Source organism: Theropithecus gelada, chromosome 8 (assembly GCF_003255815.1).
Source record: "Theropithecus gelada isolate Dixy chromosome 8, Tgel_1.0, whole genome shotgun sequence".
Classification (NCBI taxonomy): Eukaryota; Metazoa; Chordata; class Mammalia; order Primates; family Cercopithecidae; genus Theropithecus; species Theropithecus gelada.
Window position 1 is genome coordinate 49595275 of NC_037676.1, and position 26762 is coordinate 49622036.

Here is a 26762-nt window from a genome sequence, read left to right on the forward strand (position 1 = left end):
AGAGAGATCCGTTTTGCATTTGGAATTCTTCCAGTTAGTTTTGAAATCTAATCAACAAGATTGGGGAGTATTTTGTGTTAATGAAGTATGTTCCTAGTTCTTAGAAATATATGAATGAGGCTGGGCACGATGGCTCATGCCTGTAATCCCAGCACTTGGGGAGTCGGAGGTGGGCGGATCACCTGAGGTCAGGAGTTCGAGACCAGCCTGGCCAACATGGTGAAACCCTGTCTCTACTAAAAATACCAAAATTAGCCAGGCATGGTGGCGGGTGCCTGTAATCCCAGCTACTGGAGAGGCTGAGGCAGGAAAATCACTTGAACCTGAGAGGCAGAGATTGCAGTGAGCTGAGATCGTGCCACTGTACTCCAGCCTGGCAGCTTGGGCGACAAGAGCGAGAGTCTATCTCAAAACAAAAAGAAAAAAGAAGAAAAGAAATATATAAATGAGCAGGAGAAAAAGAACTGGGATACTGAAGGGGTCGGCCTCTCCTGCTGTGTTCCACTCTTACCAGTGGAGCATGTGCTTTGACTCCAGGGTTTCTGCAGCATCCGCAATAAATATGTGACTGTATTTTGTATCTACCCACATGTGTTTTCCCTCGCATGGTGTCTTTCCCTAAATCTGTGAAGAAAATAGCTGTTTTAAAGTTCATTTATTTTCTCCATTTGGTTGTCAGCAGCAGGAAAGGCTGCTGAAGGATCTGAGCCAGCGTGGGAATGGGAAGGGCCTGTGAGCTCTTAGGGAAAGAGGAAGTCTCTATGTCCTGGTTACTGGCGTGACCCCAGGTCGAATGACTCCCCCACCCTCTCCTCCTGCCAAGGTTGGTTAGGGTTCAAATGTGTTCCTACCCAAAATCACACATTGTCACTGTGTGGGATGCACAATATTCCATTGCTTTGCTCTCTTAAAAAAGACAGTTAAAAGTAAGAAGTATTTGTTGGAATTTTTAAAAACATGGTTTTTAAACCTATCTTTATTATTAGTTTTTAATGCTAAAAGCATTTTATTTACCTAGGATTCTTGGTTTTGGATGGGTTTTATTTTTTCTTTAGGTGGTAGTCTGTTTCTGAGAAAGCTCTATATTATGCATCATTTGTGAAATCCCTAGTAACCTGATGATGTTTCTGTCACATTGTTTTAAAAGGAATAGTTTAAAGATTTAAAGTGATCTGTGTGTGTGTGTGTGTGAGTGTGTGTGTGGTTTTCTTCTTTCTTTCTTTCTTTCTTTCTTTCTTTCTTTCTTTCTTTTTCTTTCTTTCTTTCCTTCTTTCCTTCTTTCTTCTTTATTTTTATTATTATTATTATTTTTATTTGTTTGAGCCAGGGTTTCACCTGTCCCCCAGGCTGGAGTACAGGGGCACAATCTTGGCTCACTACAGCCTCGACCTCCCAGGCTCAGGCGATCCTCCCACCTCTCAGATTGTTGGAACTTCAGGCATAGAGAGCCACCATGCGTGGCTTTTCTTTTTTAATGCAAGTATTTCTTTTGGAATTTGAACTTTAATACTACTTTGGTGTGTTTTCACCTAAATTCCATTTTGTGAGCTTCTTAGTATTTGATTGAAAACCTATTTCGTTTTACTTGACCCTAACCAGATCAACAAGATAAGGATATTACCCAAAGGTGGTTTCTAGTAGGATTGTGGCCACAAACATCAATTCTGTAGCCAAGTATGGACTAATGTGGACTGAGAAGGTGGCTTGGAAGAAAGTCGCATTTCCACCTGGTCAGGGACGTTTGAAGATTATGCATGTTTTAAGGGAAAAGGCCTGCTGAATGTGGAGAGTACAAAGGTGTAACTATCACTTGAGCTTTTTAGAAGTCCTTCGATGTAGTGCCAACTTGGATAAACCACCTCAAGTCCAGCCAGTACAGCAGCTCTGTTTTATCTTCATTGTGAGTCTGTCTTCCTGCCGGCTGGTGATGGGGGTCAGGCTGGATCACGGATTTGACCACCCTGCACCCAGGCCTGCCCCTCTTTTCTCTGTTACATAGTGCTGGGCAGCCTCTGGGGGGCCTCACCGATTTTTGTTTTTTAGTGGTGATAACAGCACGATCAGGCCGCAGCCTTCTCAGTAAGAAGTGCTAACTTCCTCAGGAAAACAGAAGTGTGGTATGCACCATTACATAACCTAGTTTCTCTGGTGATACAATTTTAGTTTTTGAGAGCTGTTTTGAAGTCTTCCCACAGAACTGCAGGCCTCTCTGTTTTCCTGTATGAGGTGAGGAGATGCCAGTTTTGTCCATACACTCATGAAAAAACACAATGACGGATTAAGCGTCCTGAAGTGTCAGAAGGATACCTCGTGTGGTAGCTTCTAAAATACCACTAAAAGTTATTTTAGAGATGAATTATTTAGAATTGACACCTGAGTTGGGTTACCAAATGAAATAAAGGGTGCCAGGTAAATGTGAATTTTTTATAAACTACTAGGCACATGTATACTAAAAAAAATTATTAATTGTTTATCTGCAATTTACATTTACCTGGGCATCCTGTATTTTATTAGGTAAATCAGGCAACTCTCCACCTGAAACTAGATTATGCAAACTAAGAATTAACATAAAAAGTACTGTCATTGTGTGGATGAGAAATCTCCTCCTCCTCTTCTAAACCAGTTTAGGAAGCCTGTGCTTCATCATTTCTCAAATACTCTCCTCCCATGTATATCCAGATTAAAATGTGTATATCTGGCATGTGGCTCACTGTTTCACATGCCTAACTGCAGCCCCTCTGGTATCCTATAGTCACAGCACCATTTTGGTGGGTCAGCCATGGGCAGCAGGTCCTGACCTCTCCTGACCACCTCCGAGGAACTGCAGACTCTCAGCATTTGCGTGTGTTCCTCCTCAGAGCCCTGGGAGAACCCTGGCCAGCTGGAGGCAGAGAGACAGGCACGTAAACCTCCTGGCACATCTTGGGGATGCCTGGGCCAAAATATGCCACTGGCCTAATTCTCTGAAGGTCTCAAAGCATTTTCATATTAAGTTATTCAAGTGACCCAGAGAACAAGAAGGGAGTTGCTACTACATGATATCAGAGAACACTCAGAGGTTGGAAGGGAATTGGGAGGATTAAGTAATTATTAATAAATTCTAAAACTTTAATAATCAATATTCAAAGGAGAAATAGTGGAACTAACATTTTGTACCAAGGGTGCTGGTGTTGGGAATTCAGACATCTCCTGCAAAATATTTCTGATACAATTTAGTAAAATGTAGTTTTTAGGGGAGACCTTTTACAGAAGGAAGCTTTTATTTCCAAAGGACTTCATGAAAGGTGTAAAGGCCACACTGTGAATTAGGGATGACACACCCTGTTTTGAATTGGATTTCCTGCTAGTTCTGATCCGAGGCATTCTTCCCGGACTAGGGTGAATTCAGTTCCAGTGTTTGCTTGTAAAACTGAATCTGGTCATTGTATTTGCAGTTTGGCTTCCTGCCTGCTGTTAAAGTACAGAGCAAACTTCAGCTCGTTACTCCCTATGATTCTGTGTCCTCCTAAAGAGCAGGGAAAGAAGAGGGGAAAACCCAGGAGGTGACTGAGTTCATTTACATGCCGTACCAAAGGGCAGCTGCTTGCTGCCTTGTCGTCACAGGATTCTGTGGAGAATCCTGATATTCCATTTACCAGAATAGGAGACAGCCTGGAAAACAGACAAACAAAAAAAGTGTCTTTCTTTTTATGGTTCTAGCTATGGCATTACTAACTGAATAATCTACTTTCTTTTTCTTTAACAAACATAGGTGAAAATTTAGAAAATTTTATGTTCTCCCTGTTTCCAAAGTTTTCTGTATGAAGAAAGAACTTATAAAAAGAGGTCACCACCAGGCGCAGTGGCTGATGCCTGTAATCCCAGCACTTTGGGAGGCCAGGGTGAGCGGATCACTTGAGGTCAGGAGTTCAACACCAGCCTGGCCAACATGGTGAAACCCCGTCTCTACCAGAAATACAAAAATTAGCCAGGTGTGGTGGCGTACGCCTTTAGTCCCAACTACTCAGGCAGCTGAGGCAGGATAATCACTTGAGCCCAGGAGCCAATGCACTCCAGCCTGGGTGACAGAGTGAGACCCTACCTCAAAAAAAAAAAAAAAGTCACAAGGTGGTAGCACTGCTGGCTAGTTGGAGCTGGCCGTGCCTATTGAATTGTCCTGAGAGAACACCAGGTTGTGTACATGCTGTCTAGATTTGTGGGAAGTGTCGGGGGCTTACCCCTTTTCCCTGCAGTTGTAGAAAATGTGATGCAGTCTTCTCAGTGTAGTTCCAGCCACCTCATTAAGATACCTGGCAAAACTTGAGTGTGGATCAGAAGGAATCCAGAAGCATATAGTGGCATCAGCCTATGTGTCCTTAGGAATCTTGTATTCCCCTGAGTTAAACTTAGAGCCTCTGAATTTGTGGAAAGGACAGAGAGGAAAGATGTTCTGTTGTGGGGCTGTTCCCAGGCTCGGCTTCCTCACACTGAGGCAGTGCACCCAGTACTGAAATAAGGAACATTGCAATGATGCCTGGGGTCAGCAAGTGACCTTGCTGACATCACAACATGTGCATTTCTCACCATTCTTGGTTATTTAATTCTGGTCTGGTCCATTGGATTAGAGCCAGATTAAACATCAATAAATTTTGAGTTTAGTATTAACAAAGAGTGGAGTCCTGCTACCTTACTGTTACTTTGCTAGGTGCTAAGAGAGAAATCAGAAAATTTAAGGCATGGATTTTGGTCACAGGGAGCAAAATCTACTCTTTATTGGCTAAGAAGCCTTAAAAACCACGTAACTGTCACGTAGTGGCAGACCATGAGCAAAAAGAAAAAAACGAACCCAGCTTCTTCTTGGCTGTTTTATGTGCATTCAGCTGCCTGGTGTTTAGAGGAACCAAATGTACAGAAATGAAACCGTTGAGGAGATTCCCAGAGCTAACTGCAGGGTGCTGCAGGGATGTGGCAACTGAACATCCAGGAACTGTAACAAGACAGTGTTTAAATAGATAAAAATGAAGCAGTCCAAAGCAGGAGGTTCTGACTTCTGGTTTCTAGTCTGGCATGTAAGGCAGGTGGAAGTTGTCACTCCTATCTTCACAATAAGAAAAAGCTGAACAAACTAAAAATCAATGTTTTTTAGCTTCATCAGAGAATTGTCACAGAACAAACAACTGCCCCCCAAATTGGAGCAAACGACAGGCAAATAAACAGAGAATCACAGCTTCCCAGAGCAAAAGACCTGGAGCAGAAGTATCCAGCAGAACCCAGAACCAGCCTAAGAAAACTTCAATTATTTGACACATTGCCAGAGGCTTGGTGTGGACAAGCTTGCAAGTTACACTCCAGGGGGTCCTATCTTGGGGAGAGTGGGCACACTTTTGTTTTATGTTTTACATTCTATGTCTAGGAACCCTGCTAGTTTCTCACTGTGAAGATCAGGGAACAACCCGTTGTGCTTGTATCGGGGGAAGGGAAAGGTAGCCATTTAACAGTAAACTGGAGCATTCAGCCCTCAAGATAAACTATTTTACCAGAGTCTAACCAATTGGGGTTTTATCAGAGCCCAGTTAACTTGGGGGGAAGGAAAAACACCAACACCAACTCCAGATTTCCTCCAGCCTTCCTGTTTCTCTGGGGAGAAAAAAGCTCTGAAGCACCTGTCAAGATCACAGCCCAGAGGCACAGTGGGCTTACTAAAGAGCTAGACTTCGTCATAGGACTGTAGAACACCTCCCATACCCTGATACCATACCGCCACATCAGCAAGGCTCCTGTGTAGTAACAGGAATAAAACGGTAAGAACTGAGCACCTCAGACCTTATTTAAAAAGAAGGCTGTAGAGAAACCCAAAGATAACAGGGGAGACAAAAACATGGACACCAGAGAAAATTTTAGCTTTGGAAAGCCCTATAGCAAACAATAAAAGACAGCCCATCATTAAAGTTGCCAGGTCAACCAGATGTAGCCTCTGTAGGTGTTGTCTTGGCTATCAGCATAGGATCAGTATAGTTCGCCAGATGGCCCCCACTGGTGCCAGTCTTGGTTAGGTTCACCAGATGTTGCCTGTGGGCTACTGTTTTGTTTTTCTATTTCCATCTTTGGACAGAGAGCTACTATTCTTTTATTGGACGTGAAATGGTGAAGGCACACAAGCATATTGCTGTCATTGTTTTCTGGCTTTCCTAAATTACTTTTACCAGTGGTGTATCTTTTTTTAAAAACTATCTACTTCGAGATGGTGTGTCTTGATTGACATCTCATGGAGAAGTGGATGGGGAAAATACTGGTTCTGTGGAAAGACTCTCCATTAGTGGCTTGCTCGTCCAGCTCTGATGTTTCTGTTCCAGGACTCTCCCTGTTTCAACAACAGCAACAACATGATAATAACAAACCTCACATATGTTGTTCCACTGGATAATTGTAATTTTTAAAAATCGTTGTAAAACCAAGAACAGTTTCATCACTTTTTTCTATATAGCTGTTCACATGGGGCCAATCTGTCTTTACAAAAAAAAAGTGAGTAAAGGAATCCTTGATACTTTCCCCTTCAAGTCCAGCATCTGCTTGTTTAAATACATATCTCATGTAAAATGAAAAAGGAAAAAAAGTTTTTTAAAAAGTGAAATTTTAAAACCTTATACTAAAGATCTTTATACTGCAGTCTGTCTCACACAATATGTCATGTCTGGCTTTCAACAACAAAAAATTACTAGGTATTCTAAAAGACAAATAAATCACAGTTTGAAGAAACAGAACAAGCGTTAGAACCAGACTCAGATTTTGCAGAGATGTTAGAATTAATCAGACTAGGAATTTTTTTAATTCCTAAGATTAATATGCTGGGGACTTTAAAGGGAAGATTGGACAAACAGGCAAGAAAAGGTGGGTAAAGGAGAGAGATGGAAACCCTAGGAAAGATCAAAAGGAAATCCTAGAAACCAAAGGCACCATAACGGAAGTGAAGAATGCCTTCAATGGACTCATCAGTAGACTTGGACATGGAAAGAATTCGTGAGCTTGAAGAAATGTCAACCAAAACTTCCAAAACTAAAATACAAAAAGAAAAAAGAGTAAAAGAAAAAAACAGAACATAATATTCAAGAACTGTGGGACATCTGCAAAAGGTATAGCATACATGTAATGGGAATACCAGAGGAGAGGAAAGACAGGAAGTCAAAAAAAGAATTTTTCCAGATTAATGATATGTTCCAAACCATAGATTCAGGAAGCTTAAACAGCAACAGGATAAATAAAACAATATCTAAAACAAAATCTACACTTAGGCATGTCATACTTAAACTGCAGAAAATTATAGACGAATAAAAAACACCAGAGGGGGAGCTGGCAGAAACATACCACCTATAGCGGAAGAAGGATAAGAATTACATCAGACTTCCCTTCAGAAATCTTGCACACTAAAAGATGTAGCACAATCTTTAAAGTATTAAAGGAGGCTGGGCCTAGTGGCTCAGGCCTGTAATCCTAACACTTTGGGAGGCTGAGGCGGGAGGATCACGAGGTCAGGAGATCAAGACCATCCTGGCTAATATGATGAAACCCCATCTCTACTAAAAATACAAAAAGTTCGCCGGGCATGGTAGCACACACCTGTAATCCCAGCTACTCGGGAGACTGAGGCAGGAGAATCACTTGAGCCCAGGAGGTGGAGGTTGCTATGAGCCGAGATCGCACCGCTGCACGCCTGGGCAACAGAACGAGACTCCATCTCAAAAAATAAATAAATAAAATAAAAAATAAAAGTAAAGTATTGAAGTAGAAAACTCACCAACTTAGAATCCTATATCTTGCAAAAATATCCTTCAAAGGACAGAAAAATAAAACACTAGCCCAGACAAAAACTGAGACAATTTGTCAATACTAAGGCTACCTTGCAAGAAATGTTAAAAGAAATTATTTAAAAGGAAGGAAAATAATATAGGTCAGAAATGGAGATCTACATAAAGAAAGGAGGATTATAAGTGAAGGAATAAATGTAGGTAAAATAAAACCTCAGTTGATCTAACAGATAAGTTAGTTTAAAATAATAGCTAAAATGTATTCAGTGGTCATAGTTCATGTATAAATGAAATGAATGACAGCAATATTATAAGAGATACAAGGAGGAATTAGAAATATTTTGTTATTGTAAAGTACTTGTGCTACCCAGGAAGTGGCATAGTGTTATTTAAAAGTGGACTTGAATTACTTTTAAATGCATGTCAAACTCAAGAGGAACCACATAAAAAAGTAAAAAAGGAAGTACAATCATATATCACTTAATGATGGGGATATGTTCTGAGAAATGCATTATTAGGTGATTTCATCATTATGCAGACATCATAAGGGCACTTACACAAACCTAGGTGATATAGCCTACTACACATTGAGGCTGTATGGTATAGACTACTGATCCTAGGCTACATACCTGTACAGCATGTAACTATACTAAACACCATAGAACACTGTAACAAAATGATAAATATTTGTGTATCTAAACATATCTAAATGCAGTGGCTCATGTCTATAATCCCAGCACTTTGGGAGGCTGAGACAGGCAGATCACTTGAGGCCAGGAGTTCGAGACCAGCCTGGCCAAAATGGTGAAACTCCAGCTGGGTGTGGTGACACTCGCCTGTAATCCCAGCTACTCAGGAGGCTGAGGCACAAGAATCACTTGAACCTGGGAGGTGGAGGTTGCAGTGAGCTGAGATCGGGCCTCTGCACTCCAGCCTGGGTGACACAGCGAGACTGTGTGTCAAATACAAAACAAAACACCTTTAGAACCATGGTGTCAGAAAAAAAATAAACATATCTAAACATACAAAAAGTACCGTAAAACTATGGTATAAAGGTTAACAATGGTGCCTCTCTATAGGGCACTTACCTGGAATGGAACTTGCAGGACTGGAAGTTGTTCTGGGGTCGGGGGCCGTCAGTGAGTGGTGAGGGAATGTGAAGGTATAGAACATTACTGTGCACTACTGTAGACTTTATATAAACGCTGAACACTTAGGCTACACTAAATTTATAAAAAAGCATTTCTTTAATAATTAACCTTAGCTTACTGTAACTTTTCTACTTCATAAACTTAATTTTTCTTAACTTTTTTATCTTTTTGTAGTAATACTTGGCTTATAACACACATAGTACAGTTGTACAAAATTATTTCAAAAATATTTTTATATCCTTATTTTAAAAATTTTTTCTATTAAAACAAAATTTTTTATAACTTTTTTTTTAAGAGGCAAGGTCGTGCGTCCCCCGGACTGAAGTGCAGTGGCGCAGTCATGGCTTACTGCAGCCTCAAACTCCTGGGCACAAGTGACCCTCTCACTTAAGCATTCCAAGTAGTTAGGACTCCAGGCATGTGCCACCTCGCCCAGCTACTTTTTAAAAATGTTCTTTGCTTTGTTGCCCAGGTTGGTCCCAAATTCCTGGCCACAGGTGTTCTTCCCACCTTGGCCTCCCAAAGGGATTACAGGCATGAATTATTGTGCCCAACCTTTTTAAAAAACTTGTAAAGCTTTTTTGCTAAAAACCGAGATACACAAACATTAGCCTACGCCTACACGGGGTCAGGATCATCAATGTCACACTGTCTTCTGCCTCTACAACTTGCCCCACTGGCTGGCCTTCATGGGCAATAATGTGAATGGAGCTGTCATTTCCTATGACAATTCTTTTCTTCAGGAAAACTTCCTGAAGGACCTCCCTGAGGCTCCTCTTCAGGAGATGTCATTCCTTTTAGAAATACATCCATGATGGATCAGTTGGTTTGTTGCTTTATCATCATAGATTTGCTTATAAGCAGAGAATACACCGTGAACATTCCTCAACATTAATGAAAACCTTTTAGTACTGGGGTTTATGTTTTCAGAAGACTTTTTAAGGAGCGTATTGAGGTCTGTAAAAGCTTCTGCTAAACCCTTCACTGGGAATTTTCTTGGGGATTCTACTTCTGTTTCTTCTCGTGCAGTTTCCTTTTCTCTTACCTCTTCTTGATGTATGCATTCCTGTTCCAGTTCCAAGATTCTACTTCTGTTTCTTCTCCTGCAGTTTCCTTTTCTCTTACCTCTTCTTGATGTATGCATTCCTGTTCCAGTTCCAAGAAAGCCTTATTAGTCAGTTTCTCAGGACAACATCACTAGGCGGTAAGAATCTTTCAGCTCCGTGATAATCTTAAGGGACCACTGTCATATATGTAGTCTGCCATTGACTGAACCACCATTATGTGGCATACAACTAAAATTATTACATTAAGAGAAGAAAAAAATGGAATCATATAAAATGGCCAATTAAAACTATAGGGAGAAAAAGTGGAATACAATAACAGAAAGAACAAGGGCAAATAATAGACGACAATAACAAATAGATATTAGTCCTGCTATATCAATAATTGCTTTAAAGATCAGTGATCTGAACTCTAATTAAAAGACAAAGATTGTCAGAGTGGAATTTTTTTTTTTTTTTTTTGAGGCAGAGTTTGGTTATTTTGTTTCCCAGGCTAGAATGCAATGGGTTGGCTCACTGCAACCTCCATTTCCCAGGTTCAAACGATTCTTCTGCCTCAGCCTCCCAAGTAGCTGAGGTTACAGGCATGTACTACCATGCCTGGCTAATTATATATTTTTAATAGAGATAGGGTTTCTCCATGTTGATCAGGCTGGTTTTGAACTCCTGACCTCAGGTGATCCACCTGCCTTGGCCTCCCAAAGTGCTGGGATTAGAGGCATAAGCTACCATGCCTGGCCCAGAGTGGATTTAAACAAAAATAAAACTCAACTACAAGATGCCTATAAGAACCTCATTTTAAATATAAAAACACAGATAGGGATGCTAACATTGATCAAAAGAAAGCTGGAGTACCTATATTAATTTCAAACAAAGCCAACTTTAGAGCAAGAAAAATTATCAAAGATAAAGAGGGAGCATTACATAATGAAAAAGAGGTCAGTTCTCCAAGATGATGTAACAGCCCTTAATGTGTATTTATGTGACAACAGATTTAAAATACATGAGGCAAAAAAACTGATAGAACGGCAAAGAAAAATATACAAAACCACTATTACAGCTGGAGACTTCAGCACTCTTTTGTAAGTAATTGACAGATCCAGCAGGCAGAACTCAATAAAGTCGTTGTTGAACTGAACAGCACAATCAACAGAATCTAATTTACATTTATAGAATACTTGATTCAACAGCAGCAGAATATACATTCTTCTCAAGCTCATGCAAAACATTCACAAGGCAGACCAAATTCTGGACCATAGAACACACCTTAACAAATTTAAATGATAGGATCATACAGAATATGTTTCAGACCATAATGGAATTAAATTGGAACTCAGTAACAAAATACTTGGAAGTTAAACAGTACACTTCTAACACACATCAAGAAATCTCAAGAGAACTTTAAACTATTTTAACAAAGTGAAAATGAAAATGCAACATAATCAAATTTGTAAGTTTCAGTGAAAGCAGTGTAAAGAAAATTTATAGCATTGAATGTACACAATAGAAAAGAAAAAATATTTAAATCAGTAAATCTAAACTTCCACTTTAGGAAACCAGAAAAAGAAGAGTGAATTAAATCATAAATAGAAAGAACAAAATGATTTTTACCAATAATAAATAAGATAATAAAAATTCTCAACTCAAAGTAGATTAAAGAATTAAACGTAAAATCCCAAACTGTAAAAACCCTGGAAGACAACTTAGGTAGTACCATCCTTGACATAGGAATGGGCAAAGATTTCATGAGAAATATACCAAAAGCAGTCACAACAAAAGCAAAAACTGACAAGTGGGATCTAACTAAACTAAAGAGCTTCTGCACAGCAAAAGAAACTCAAAGGAGTAAACAACCTACAGGGTGGGAGAAAATATTTGCAAACTATGCATCTGACAAAGGTCTAATATCCAGCATCTATAAGGAACTTAAACAAATTTACAAGAGAAAACCCCATTAAAAAGTGGGTAAAGGACATGAATAGACACTTCTCAAAACAAGACATACATGTGGCCAACAAGTATATGGGGAAAAAAAAACCTCAACATCACTGACTATTAGAGAAATGTAAATCAAAACCACAGTTACATACCATCTCACACCAGTCAGAATAGCTATTATTAAAACGTCAAAAAATAACAGATGCTGGCGAGGCTGCAGAGAAAAGGGAACCCTAATACACAGTTGATAGGAGTGTAAATTAGTTCAACCATTGTGGAAAGCAGTATGGTGATTCCTCAGAGCTAAAAGCAGAACTACCATTTGATCCAGCGATCCCATTACTGAGTCATAACGGTTTGGCTCTGTGTCCCCACCCAAATCTCACCTTGAATTGCAATAATCCCCGCGTGTCAAGGGCGGGACTAGGTGGAGGTAATTGAGTCGTGGGGGCCATTTTTCCTGTGCTGTTCTAGTGATAGTGAGTGAGTTCTCATGAGATCTGATGGTTTTGTAAGTGACTGATATTTCCCCTCCTGGCACTCATTCTCTCTCCTGTTGCCCTGTGAAGAGGTGCCTCCCACCATGAGTGTAAGTTTCCTGAGGCCATCCAAGCGTGGGAGCAGGTGGAGGTAATTGAATCATGGGGGCCATTTTTCCTATGCTGTTCTAGTGATAGTGAGTGAGTTCTCATGAGATCTGATGGTTTTGTAAGTGACTGGTATTTCCCCTGCTGGCACTCATTCTCTCTCCTGCTGCCCTGTAAAGAGATGCCTTCCACCATGATTGTAAGTTTCCTGAGGCCATCCCAGCCATGCAGAACTGTGAGTCGATTAAACCTCTTTTCTTCATAAATTTCCCAGTGTTTGGTGTTTGTTCATAGCAACATGGTAACAGACTAATACACTGTGTATATACCCAGAGGAATATAAATCATTATACCATAAAGACACATCCATGTGAATGTTTATTGCAGCACTGTTCACAATAGCAAAGACATGGAATCAACCTAAATGCCCATCAACAGTAGACTGGACAAAGAAAATGTACATACACACCATGAAATACTATGCAGCCATAAAAATGAACAAGATCATGTCTTTTGCAGGAACTTGGATGGAGCTGGAGGCTCTTATCCTTAGTGAAGTAACACAGGAACAGAAAACCAAATACCACATGTTCTCACTTATAAGTGGGAGCTAAATGATAAGAACTTAAGAACACAAAGAAGGAAACAGCAGACATTGGGGTCTACTTGAAGTGGGAGGGTTGGAGGAGGGAGAAGAGCAGAAAAGATAACTGTTGGGTACTGGGCCTAATACCTGGGTGGTGAAATAATACATACAACAAACCCCCATGACACATGTTACCTCTGTAACAAACCTTCACATATACTCCCAAACCTAAAATGAAATTGAAAACAGGAAATTAGAGAAAATCAACAGAAAAAAAAAAAAAAAAAAAAAAAAAGCTGGTTCTTTGAAAGATTAATAAAATTGATAAATGTGGAGCCAGATTAAGAGAAAAGGAAAAAAGACAGAAATTACTAATATCAGAAGTGAAAGAGTGACCATTACTACTGATCCCATAGATACTAAAAGGATAATAAAATAATATTTTGGAAAACTCTGCCCACAAATTCATTAACCTAGTGGAAATAGACCGATTACGTGAAAGACACACTCTACCAAAACTCGTACAAGGAGAAGCAGATAATCTGAATAGACCTGCATTTATTAAAGAAAATCAATAATAACCTTTCCACACAGAAAGCACCAGACTCAGATGGGTTCACTAGTAAATTTTACCAAACATTTAGGGCAAAAATTATACCTATTTTCTACAGTCTCATCCAGAAAATAGAAGCAGAAGGAATACTCTATAATCCTTCCCAGAAAATAGAAACTTAAGGAAACACTTAAGCACTAAGTGCAGGAGCAAGACAAGGAGGGATGCCCTTTTCACCACTCACAGATTGTGAGGGATGAAATAAAGCTGTCCTTATTTGCAGATAACAAATAACTAATTCTGTGAGGCTAGTATTAAAAATCAGGCAAAGACATTATAAGGAAGGAAAACTAAGGACCAGTGTCTCTCATGAATGTAGATACATAAATATTTAACAACATATTGACAAATCAAATCTAACACATATAAAAAGAATTATCTACCTTGACCAAGTTTACCATTCAAAAAACAATTAATGTAATACATCACACCAACAGGCTAAAGAAGAAAAATCATATCTTATGAATAGATGGAAGAAAAGGATTCGACAAAATCCAATACCCATTTTTGATGTTTAAAAAAAAGGTCAGCAAACTAGCAATAGAAGACACATCCTCAACTTGTTAAAGAACCTCTTCTAAGAAACCTGCAGCTGACATCATACTTAATGGTGAGAAACTAGATGTTTTCCCACTAAGAACAGGAGCAAGACAAGGAAGAATGCCCTTTTCACCACTCACAGATTGTGAGGGATGAAATAAAGCTGTCCTTATTTGCAGATAACATGATTATGATTATGTATGTACAAATCCCAGAGAATCACCAAAAAAATTTCTGACCTAGGAAGTGATTATAGCAAGGCTGCAGAATATGTTAACATGGAATAGTTACTTATATACTAGCAATGAACAATTGGAGAATAAAAACAATGCCATTTACATTTGCATCAAAAAATCAAACAGGTATAAATCTAAATATATATACATATAAAACATCTACCTGAAGAAATGTACAAAATTCTGATGAAGAAATCAAAGAAGAGCTAAACAGTATATTCCATGTTCATAGATAAGAAGACTCAATGTTATTAAGATGTCAGTTCTTCCCAACTTGATCTGTAGATTCGGTGTAATTCCAATCAAAATGCCTTTAAGTTATTTCGGTTATCAACAAACTGATTCTAAAGTTTCTGTTGAAATGCAAAATACCTATAATAGCCAACTCAATACTGAAAGAGAACAAGGAGAACTGACATTATCCAACTTCAAGAATTATTGTAAGCAAGGCAGTGATACAGGCAAAACAATAGCCAAATAGGTCAATGGAACAGAATATAGAACAAGAAATTGACGTAAATATAGTTAATTGATCTTTGACAAAGAAGCAAAGGAAATTTAATGGAAAAATAATCTTTTCAAGAAACTGTGGTGGAACACCTGATCATCTACATGAAAAAGAATGAATTTAAACACAGGTCTTACACCAAAAAGCAACTCAAAATGAATCATAGACCTAAATGTAAAATGTGAAACTATAAAACTAGAATATAAGATAGAAGAGAATCTAGATGACTTTAAGTTTGGCAATGACCAAAGGCACTATCTGTTAGAGAAAAAGTTTACAAGATGAACTTTGTTAAAATTTTTAAATTCTGCTCTGTAAAAGACACTGTTAAGACAATGCAGACAAGCCACAGACTGGGAGAAAGTCTTTACAAACACATATCTTGTAAAGAACTTGTACTCAGAATATACTAAGAACTTTTAAAACTCAGTAAGAAAACAGACAACCCAATTAAAAAATTAATAAAAGCTCTGAACAGACAACTCAGTAAGGAGATGTACAGATGGCAGATAATCACATTAAAAGATGCTTAACATCATATGTCATTAGGAATTGCAAATTGAAACAGCAATGAGATACCACTAGACATCTATTAGAATGGCTAACAGCCAAAACACACAATACCAAATGTAGGGAAGGATATGGAGCAACAGAACTATCATTCATTGCTGATGGAAATGCAAATTGGAACAGCCACTTTGGAAGGCAGTTCAGCACTTTCTTACAAAAATACACATATTACCGTATGATCCAGCAATTGCACTTTGTGATATTTATCCGAATAATTGTTGAAAACATATCTATACAAACCTGCACATAAATGCTTATAGCAGCTTTATTCATAATTTCCCAAAACTTGGAAGTAACTGAGATGTCTCCAATAGGTGAATAGATAAACATACTGGTGCTTATTCATCCACACAATAGAATATTACTCAGTGACGAAATGAGCTGTCAAGCATGAGAAAATATAGAGGAACCTTAAATGTGTATTGCTAAGTGAAAGGAACCAATCTAAAAAGGCTGCATGCGGTATAATTCTAACTGTATGACATTCTGGAAAAGGCAAAACTATGAAAATATTAAAAAGATCCGTGGGGTTTAGAGGGAGGGAGAGATGAATAGGTGGTGGACAGGGTATGTTTAGAGCAATGAAACTTCTGTATGATACTGTAATGGTGGGCATGTACCATTATACATTTGCCAAAACCCATAGACCTGTAGAACAGAAAGAGTGAACCCAATGTAAACTATGAACTTTACTCAATAATGTGTCAATATTGGCTGACCGGCTGTAATAAATATATCACATTAATGCAAGATGTTAATAGGGAAACTGAGATAGGTGAGAGGGTATATGGGAACTCTCAGTATTTCTGCTTAATTTCTTCATAAACCTAAAGCTACTCTAAAAATTAGTGTATTTTTTAAAGAATGAAAAAACAGGGCCGGACATGGTGGCTCACACCTATAATCCCAGCACTTTGGGAGGCTGAGGCAGGCGGATCATTTGAGGTCAGGAGTTTGAGACCAACCTGGAAACATGGTGAAACCCCATCTCTACTAAAAATACAGAAATTAGGCGTGGTGGCTTGCGCCTATAATCCCAACTACTCAGGAGGCTAAGAAAGGAGAATTGCTTGAACCTGGGAGGCAGAGGTTGCAGTGAGCTGGGATCGTGCCACTGTATTCCAGCCTAGGCGATAGAGCTAGACTCTGTCTCAAAAAAAAAAAAAAAAAGAATAAAGAAAAAACAGGAGTTCCCAGAGGTTGCTGAGAAGATTAACTTTGGAAGGAGAAAATACTATGAAAATAAATTAAGGCTGGGCATGGTGGCTTACGCCTATAATCCCAGCACTTCGGAAGACCAAGGCAATAGGTCAGCTGAGGTCAGGAGTTCAAGACTGGCCTGGCCAACATGGTGAAACCCCGTCTCCACTAAAAATACAAAAATTAGCTAGGGTGTGGTGGTAGGTGCCTGTAGTCCCAGCTACTAGGGAGGCTGAGGCGAGAGAATTGCTTGAACCTGAAAGGTGGAGGTTGCAGTGAGATGACATCACGCCACTGCACTCCAGCCTAGACAACAGAGTGAGACTCTGCCTCAAAAAAAAAAGAACTAAGTAAGTTAATGTTCATTGTCAAAGACTGCTGTTTTTCTGTCTCAGTTTTGAGCTGCTTTATTCTGGTCCTAGTAATTATATTTAATATTTGAGTTTTCAGTTTTTGCCTCTATAAATTTGATATAGCTGTCTGTCTTGCTTTATAAAATAGAGAGTAAACCAAAGCCTTCAAAAGGAAATTTCTATAAATTGAATCATATTTTTCTCTTTATGAATAGATTTATTTTTTTCCAATAATAAGGGCAAGAAATGATTATTGTGGGATATTTGTTTTGGTTTTGTTTTGTTTTCTTCTTCTTCTTTTTTTTTTTTTTTTAAGACGGAGTCTCACTCTGTCACCCAAGCTGCAGTTCAGTGGCATGATCTTGGCTTACTGCAACCTCTGCCTCCCAGGTCCAAGTGATTTTCCTGCCCCAGCCTCCCAAGTAGCTGGGATTACAGGCACCCGCCACCACGCCCAACTAATTTTTGTATTTTTAGTAGAGACGGGGTTTCACCAGGTTGGCCAGGCTGCTCTCGAACTCCTGACCTCAGGTGATCTACCTGCTTCAGCCTCCCAAAGGGCTAGGATTACAGGTGTGAGCCACCGCACCCGGCCTATTGTGAGATATTTGAAAAAAAAATGCTGAGAGATGTGATAGATAAAGAGACTAGAAACTATCCATTACTGCACTAGCAGAGATTAACCTTTTTAAAAATATATTAAGATTTTATATACTGGTAATTTTTTTCCTTACCAGCACACCATCATACGTAAGTACTTTCTTACATTATTAAAAGGCAAAGAAGAGATAGTGGGTATGCAGTGCCCAGAGCGAGGCCACCTCTCTTAGCCAGACAAGGACCACATGGGGCCCATCCTACCTGGGGCTCAGGGCAGTGCTGAGACTTTTCAGTGCTATTGATTATTATATTTCACTTTAAAAGATAAATGGCATCTCATTTTAATTTGCATTTTTTAAATTAAAGAGATTGAACACTTTTTCAAGCGTTTCATATGTCCTTTTCTGTGGTTTTTCTGGCCATGTCCTTTGCCCACTTGACGTTTTTCTAATCCACTTATATAAATGCTTTATAAATCAAGACTTGTGTCCAACAGGGGACTGTATTCAGTCTTGGGAAGTGGGGTTTGGTGCATACCTGACAATCTTAAGGCCCTTCACTTTTCTCCTAAAAAAATCCCCTTTTCCCAAGGGACGCTATCAGATGGTGGTTTGAGCGCTTATTGTGGGACCTGCAGTCTTAGGACTGTCTGCTAGCAGCTGGGTTCCTCTCCTTCCAAGGTGGGAAGCTGACCTGGCCTTTCTAGTTCATGGATTAGGGATTGGACCGGCTTCCTTCTTATCCTAGCCCAACTTTTAAAGAAAGAAGTAAAAATATACTGTGGCCCTGAGAGAGAACAAATAAGAGGAAAACGGAAGCACAGTTGTGCTGAATTTATTGTTCCAAGTTGACTGTGTTATTCCCCCACATTATGCTTGATAGGAGGTAAATAAACCCTTGGAACTTGTGTAGTTTACAGTTTGAGGGACTGTGCTGAATTTGAATTTGAATTCTAAACACTTTCTTGAATAATATCATGAGAAGGTTATAAGGCTAACTTAGGACCAAAACTTCTAATGAAACAAGCAATAAAACTGTTCTCTCGATTTCTCCTTTGATGGAGAGTGGGTAGGCCGGCCTGAAGCATAGGGGAAAATAAATATTGATGTCATCCAAAAAGTATTTGCTAACTTTTTGTATTCAAGTAAGTGAAAAGGAAAATAAAATTGGTTATTTTAATTTACTTTTGAATTTTGTTTTAAAAGTATCCCTGTTACTACAGGGATATTTTCAAAAAATATTTTTTGAAAACTTATTTTACCAAGAAAGGCATTCAAAAAAATACATAATTGCAAAACGACAATAAAATATTTTGTCCCCCAGGCACATTCTGGAAACTCCAGTCAAATCAGTTACACACATGCACTTGCTCTCTCTCCTGATCAAATGAAGGTCTACAAAGTCTCAAGAAGAAACTGCAGCAAAGTTTTCTTAATTAAGGGAGAAATTTTCTGTAAGCAATGTCATCTTAACTGTCATTTTCTTTTTTTTTTTTTTAATCTTTATCTGATATCCCCATGTACACCAGGGATTAACTTTCATTTTCTAATGACTAAGATTGTGAAAGAGAAAATTCTGGGCTGGGTGGGTGGTTGCCAACCATTTGTTATTTTATGGGTACCTGGATGAAGGTTGTAGTGAATGTAACCAGAGGCAAATCCGAGGAGACCCTGTGAGTGCCCAGAGTTGCTGTGAGTGACTGGAGAGTGATGAGGAATCAGAGCAGAGATTTCTGAAGGGGGAAAGCTGACATTAAAGAAGAGTTACCACTCCCTTGGAATACCTGTCCCACTGGTTTCTAATTCAGATTTCACACAGCAGCTAAGGATTTTTTTTTTTAAATAAAAGTAAATCAAAGCACTTCCCCTGCTTGAAAATCTTTCAATTAATGTATACACCTGGAGCTAATGAGAGGAATCCAAGTGCAGAGATTTTTATTTTTTATTTATTTTTTGAGACAGAGTCTGGCTCTGTAGCCCGGGCTGGAGTGCAGTGGCCGGATCTCAGCTCACTGCAAGCTCCGCCTCCCGGGTTTACGCCATTCTCCTGCCTCAGCCTCCCGAGTAGCTGGGACTACAGGCGCCCGCCACCTCGCCCGGCCAGTTTTTTTGTATTTTTTAGTAGAGACAGGGTTTCACCGTGTTAGCCAGGATGGTCTCGATCTCCTGACCTCGTGATCCGCCCGTCTCGGCCTCCCAAAGTGCTAGGATTACAGGCTTGAGCCACCGCGCCCGGCCCAAGTGCAGAGATTTTTAATTAAACTTTTTATTTTGAGGTAATTGTAGATTCACATGCAGTTGTGAAAAGTAATACAGAAAGATCCTATGTATCCTTTACCCAGTTTCCACTAAGGGAAATATCTTGCAGAACTGTATAAAAACCAGATCTTGTTATGAGTGTAGTCAAGATATAATAGTTTCAACACCAAAGGATCCTTCCTGCCACTCTTTATAGGCATACTATTTTCTTCCACCTTCCAGAACCCCTAGCAATTGCTAGTCTATTTTATGTTCTTGTTATTTTGCATTTCAATAATGCTATGGAAATTGAATCATAGTTTGTAATCTTTTAAAATTGGCTTTTTTCACTTGGGATCATTTTCTGGAGATTCATCCCAGTTGTTGCATGTATAAGTAGTTACTTTTTACTGCAGAGTGGACATCCATGGCATGGGGGTATATCAGTTTATTTAACTATTCACCCATGGAAGGACGTCCAGCTTATGAATAGTACTGGTATGAATATTTGTCTACAAGTTTTTGTGTGAAGATAAGTTTTCACTTTTCTGGGATAAATATCCAAGAGTGCAATTGCTGAGTCCTATAGTTGTTGCATGTTTAGTTCTTTTAGAAACTGCCAAGCTGGTTTCCAGAGTGGCTGTTTCATTTTACATTGCCACCAGTAATGTGTGAGTGATGCAGTTTCTCCATACCAGCATTTGATGTTGTCACTATTTTTTAATTTCTATTCTGATAACTAGGTAATGATATCTCATTGTGATTTTAATGTGCATTTCCCTAATGCTTGTCAAGTGAAGAATCATGTGGTTCAAAAAATTGGAAAGGAGAGCTTTATTTCTCATAAAGGGTGGCACACCGAAGGCTGGGAAATGTAGCCTTTGGCAAAAGCTGAGAAAAAGCAATTTAAGGTAGGAAAGCCTAACACAGGTACTTATGCCCAATGGGTTGGCTAAGTATACATACTCAATAAGCTATAGAAGGAGTCATGAAGATTTATGAAAAAAGCACAACTGAGCTTCATGCCTCTTCATAGGTCACATGTTCAAAAAATGATGGCATTAGCATGATGCAGGGATGGAGTTTTTGGCCCTCTGGCATCAAAAGGTGAAACAGAGGACCTGAAAACCCTCATAGCACATCCTATGCTAGTCAGTCAGAACTGGTCCAGTGATATGGTGGTCAGTTTTTAGAAAGAGATGCGTTGTCAAGCTGGTGGGCTGTCACATCAAAACTTCAAAGAGGGAGAGGGAGCCTGGTTTTGGCCTCAGATAATTGGCTGAAGGCGATAAAGGAATGAATCATCTGTTTCTTGTTTTCTAGAGTTGGTTTCCACTTACTCCTTAGGAAAGAATTCTGGTTAAAGGTTAATAAGGAAGGAGCATACTGAGGCGTAACCAACCTCTTATCCTATCACGGCCCGGGACTTCGTTTTTCAGGGTTTCTCTGGGGTCCCTTTGGCCAAGAGGGTTCTGTTCAGTTGGTTGGGAGGCTTAGGGTTTTATTTTTATTTTTCATGCTAATGGCATTAAGCATCTTTTCATGTGCGCATTCGCCATTTGTTTATCCTCTTCAGTGAAATAGGCGTTCGTGATTTTTGCTCATTTTCTAATTGGATTGTTTGCTATTGTGAAATTTTGAAGGTTCTTAATATATTCTAGATACTAGTACTTAATTGCAATCTCTAGCTTATATTTTTCATACCTTCTCAACGAGGTCTTTCCCAGAATGTTTTAATTTTAATGAAGTTCAAAGTACCAGTTTTTCCTTTTATGAATTGTATTTTTGATGTCAAGTCTAAGAACTCTTCACCTAGCTGTAAATCCAAGATTTTCTCCTATGTCATTTTGTATTTATGATCTGTTTTGAGTTACTTTTCATATAAGGTGTGAGACTTAGGTGGAAGGTTTTGGTTTTTCTGTTTTTTTGCCTGTGGGTGTCCAGTTTCTCCACCATTTGTTGAAAAGGACATCTTTCCTTCAATGAATTGCTTTTGCACCTTTGTCAAAAATCACGTAGATCTATTTATGGGTGTTCTGTTCCATTGATCTTTGTGTATGTTTCTTTGTACGTCACACATTCATGACTACAGAAGCTGTATGTCTTGAAATCAGGTTCATAGCACTTTATTCTTCTCTTTCAAAATTATTTTAGCTGTTCTAGTTCCTTTGCCTTATCACATAAATTTTAGAGTAATTTTATTTCTACAAAAAAATTTTCTGGAACTTCAATAGGAATTGTGTTAAATGTATATTATTTTGGAAAGAATTGAACTACTAATTATATGACATAATGAAGTCTTTCAGTTCATGAACATAGTATGACTCTTCATTTGTTTGATTCTTCTTTTATTTCTTTCTTTAGCATTTTGTAGCTTTCGCATACAACTCTCATAGTTGTTTTGTTAGTTTACACCAAAGTCTTTCTTTTTATCTTTTGTTGTTGTTGTTGTTGTTGTTGTTGTTGTCGTCGTCAAGATAAGAGTCTCACTGTGTTGCCCAGGCTGGAGTGCAGTGGTGCGATCTCAGCTTACTGCAACCTCTGCCTCCTGAGTTCAAGCGATTTCCAGCTAATTTTTGTATTTTTAATAGAGATGGGGTTTCACCATATTGGCCAGGCTGGTTTCGAACTCCTGACCTAAGTGATTCTTTGGCCTCCCAAAGTGCTAGGATTACAGGTGTGAGCCACTGTGCCCGACCTTTTTTTCTTTCTTTTTCTGAAATCATAAAAAGTGTTGTTTTTTAAAATTTTGGTGTCCACGTATTCTAGTTCGCTATTACATAGAAATATAATTGATTTTTGTGTGTTGATTTTTGTGCCCTGCAGCCTTGCTGGACTCATTTATTAGTTTTAGAAGTTTTTTGTATATTCTTTCATAACTTCTACATAGACAATCATGCCATCTGTAAATAGGCTTAGTTTAATTCTTGTTCTCTGATCTGTACGCCTTTTCTTTCCTTTTCTTGCCTTATCGCACTGGCTAGAACTTCCAGTACTACACTGAGTAAAAGAAGTGAGAATAGACATTCGGCTTGTCCCTAATCTTAAAGGAAAGTTTTCAGTCTTTCCCCAATAAATATAATATTAACTGTAGGTTTTTTATAGATGTTCTCTAACTCAAATTGAGGAAATTTCCCTCAATTTCTAGTTTTCTGAGAAGTTTTAACGTGAGAGGGTATTTATTTTTGTCAAGTGGTTTTTCTATATTGATTTATGTGATACGATTTTTTTCTTTATAATTTAATGTGGTAGATTACATAGATTGATTTTCAAATGTCGAACTAGCCCTACATCCCTGGAATAAACTCGTCTAGGTTATGATGTATACATATATTTTACATATTACTGAATTTTATTTGCTAATATTTTGTTAAGGATTTTTACATCTATATTCATAAAGCATATTGGCCTATAGTGTTCTTTTTGAACTCTTTTGTTTTGATACCAGGGTAACTCTAGGTTCATAAAATGGATTGGAAAGTATTCCCTTCTATTCTATTTCTTGGAAAAGATTATGGAGAATTGATACTAATTGTTGCCTAAGTGTTTGGTAGAATTCAATAATGAAAGTGTCTGAACCTGGAGATATATGTTTGGGAAATTTTGAAATCACAATATCAATTTACTTAGTAGTCATAGGGCTATTCAAATAATCAGCTTTGTATTGGGTGACTTGTGGTAGTTTGTATTTTTTTCAAGGAATTGGTTTATTTTACCTAACATGTCAAATTTTCTGTGCACACCTGTCCATGATGTTCCCTTGTTATCCTTTTGATGTCTACATGGTCTGTAGTGCTATTCCCTTTTTTACTCTAGCTATTGGTAATTCGCATGTTCTTTGTTTCTGTGTCAGTCTTGCTAGACGTTTGTCAATCTTATTGGTCTTATCTGTGAACCAGGTTTGTTTCATGAATTTTCTTCATTTTAAATTTTCAGCTTCATTGATTTCTGCTCTAATCTATTATTTCCTTTTCTCAGCTTGCTTTGAGTTTATTTTGCTCTTATTTCTCTAAGTTCCTGGAGAGGGAGCCTAGATTATTGATTTGAACCTTTTCTCATGTACACATTTTTTAAATTTATTTTTATTAATCATGCCACATTATTTTTAATTATGTACAAAGATCTAATCTGTCACCCAGAGACCATTTCACCCACTGCTCTGTTTGGCTGCCAGTCTCTTGTCTCTCTCTTCAGCAATGGTGAGGCATATACCTTTCCTCGGAGAAGAGAAATTCATGGTTTGTTGCCTTTGCCAGTAGAAAAAATGTTGGAAAGCCGGGTGGCAAAGGTGTTGCCATTGGCATCTTTTATGTGAACCACATCAAAAGATCAAGGGTGCCTTTCTCTGTGGGTGATGACACCAATTCTTCCCAAGTTAGCACCTCCATTCACCATCCACAGGTTACCAGTGCCAAACTTGATGAAATCAGTGATCTTGCCAGTTTCCATTTCAGTCCGAATGGGATCATTCACCTTGATGGAGGGGATCAGGGTAGCAGATGATGCAAGCATCATGAGTCACCAGATGAGGGATTCTTTTTGTGCCCACGAAGATTTTTCTCACTTTGCACAATTTGTACTTGGGTTCCTCAGGTGTAATACAATGTACAGCAAAGCAACCCTTCATATCATAGATGAGACGAAAATTCTCTCCTATCTAGTCAATGCCCATGACGTCTGTCAATCCAGTGGGATGGGTTGTATCAGTTTGAACATTGCCATTGATCTTAATGAACCACTGCATGCAAATCTTCTCTCTTTATATTTATTTATTTATTTGTTTGTTTGTTTGTTTATTTATTTATTGAGATGGAGTCTCGCTCTGTTGCCAGGCTGGAGTGCAATGGCGTGATCTTGGCTCACTGCAACCTCCGCTTCCTGGTTTTAAGCAATTCTCCTGGCTCAGCCTCTGCCTCCTGAGTAGCTGGGATTACAGGCGCCCACCACCACGCCCAGCTAATTTTTGTATTTTTGGTAGAGACACAGTTTCACCGTGTTGGCTAGGATGGTCTCGATATCTTGACCTCGTGATCCGCCCATATCGGCCTCCCAAAGTACTGGGATTACAAGCATGAGCTGCCATGCCTGGCCACAACTCTTCTTTACTTCATCTCCTGTCAAGGCATACTTAAGTCTGTTCCTTAGGAAAATGATGATGGGGAGACACTGTCAACTTGTGGGGACTGGTGGATGGACGATGAACAAACACACTGGGCAATTTAGCCAGCATCCAATGTTTTGGAGTTGCTACCCGCTTTAGATGCTGCTTGGGACCACCAGCCATGGCTGCATTAGGCACGGAAAGAGCTCATATATGCATTTAGCCCTATAAAATTCTTTTCTTTTTTTTTTTTATTATTATTATACTTTAAGTTCTAGGGTACATGTGCATAACGTGCAGGTTTGTTTCTGCCATGTTGCTGTGCTGCACCCATCAACTCGTCAGCACCCAACAACTCGTCATTTACATCAGGTATAACTCCCAATGCAATCCCTACCCCCACCCCCCTCCCCCCTCCCCATGATAGGCCCCAGTGTGTGATGTCCCCCTTCCCGAGTCCAAGTGATCTCATTGTTCAGTTCCCACCTATGAGTGAGAACATGCGGTGTTTGGTTTCCTGTTCTTGTGATAGTTTGCTGAGAATGATGGTTTCCAGCTGCATCCATGTCCCTACAAAGGACACAAACTCATCCTTTTTTATGGCTGCATAGTATTCCATGGTGTATATGTGCCACATTTTCTTAATCCAGTCTGTCACTGATGGACATTTGGGTTGATTCCAAGTCTTTGCTATTGTGAATAGTGCCGCAATGAACATACGTGTGCATGTGTCTTTATAGCAGCATGATTTATAATCCTTTGGGTATATCCCCAGTAATGGGATGGCTGGGTCATATGGTACATCTAGTTCTAGATCCTTGAGGAATCACCATACTATTTTCCATAATGGTTGAACTAGTTTACAATCCCACCAACAGTGTAAAAGTGTTCCTATTTCTCCACATCCTCTCCAGCACCTGTTGTTTCCTGACTTTTTAATGATCACCATTCTAACTGGTGTGAGATGGTATCTCATTGTGGTTTTGATTTGCATTTCTCTGATGTCCAGTGATGATGAGCATTTTTTCATGTGTCTGTTGGCTGTATGAATGTCTTCTTCTGAGAAATGTCTGTTCATATCCTTTGCCCACTTTTTGATGGGGTTGTTTGTTTTTTTCTTGTAAATTTGTTGGAGTTCTTTGTAGGTTCTGGATATTAGCCCTTTGTCAGATGAGTAGATTGCAAACATTTTCTCCCATTCTGTAGGTTGCTTGTTCACTCTGATGGTAGTTTCTTTTGCTGTGCAGAAGCTCTTTAGTTTAATGAGATCCCATTTGTCAATTTTGGCTTTTGCTGCCGTTGCTTTTGGTGTTTTAGACATGAAGTCTTTGCCCATGCCTATGTCCTGAATGGTACTACCTAGGTTTTCTTCTAGGGTTTTTATGGTATTAGGTCTAACATTTAAGTCTCTAATCCATCTTGAATTAATTTTCGTATAAGGAGTAAGGAAAGGATCCAGTTTCGGCTTTCTACTTATGGCTAGCCAATTTTCCCAGCACCATTTATTAAATAGGGAATCCTTTCCCCATTTCTTGTTTCTCTCAGGTTTGTCAAAGATCAGATGGCTGTAGATGTGTGGTATTATTTCTGAAGCCTCTGTTCTGTTCCATTGGTCTATATCTCTGTTTTGGTACCAGTACCATGCTGTTTTGGTTACTGTAGCCTTGTAGTATAGTTTGAAGTCAGGTAGCGTGATG

At 39.0% G+C, this 26762-nt stretch overlaps 1 protein-coding gene and 1 pseudogene across 1 annotated transcript in view; one reads left to right on the plus strand and one right to left on the minus strand.

Annotated features, from left to right (window-relative positions):
• The window catches only part of SPIDR (scaffold protein involved in DNA repair), a 483830-nt gene that overhangs the window by 278370 nt on the left and 178698 nt on the right, over positions 1 to 26762 (plus strand). The window lies entirely within an intron of this gene.
• On the minus strand, positions 24112 to 25248 carry LOC112629710 (annotated as a pseudogene).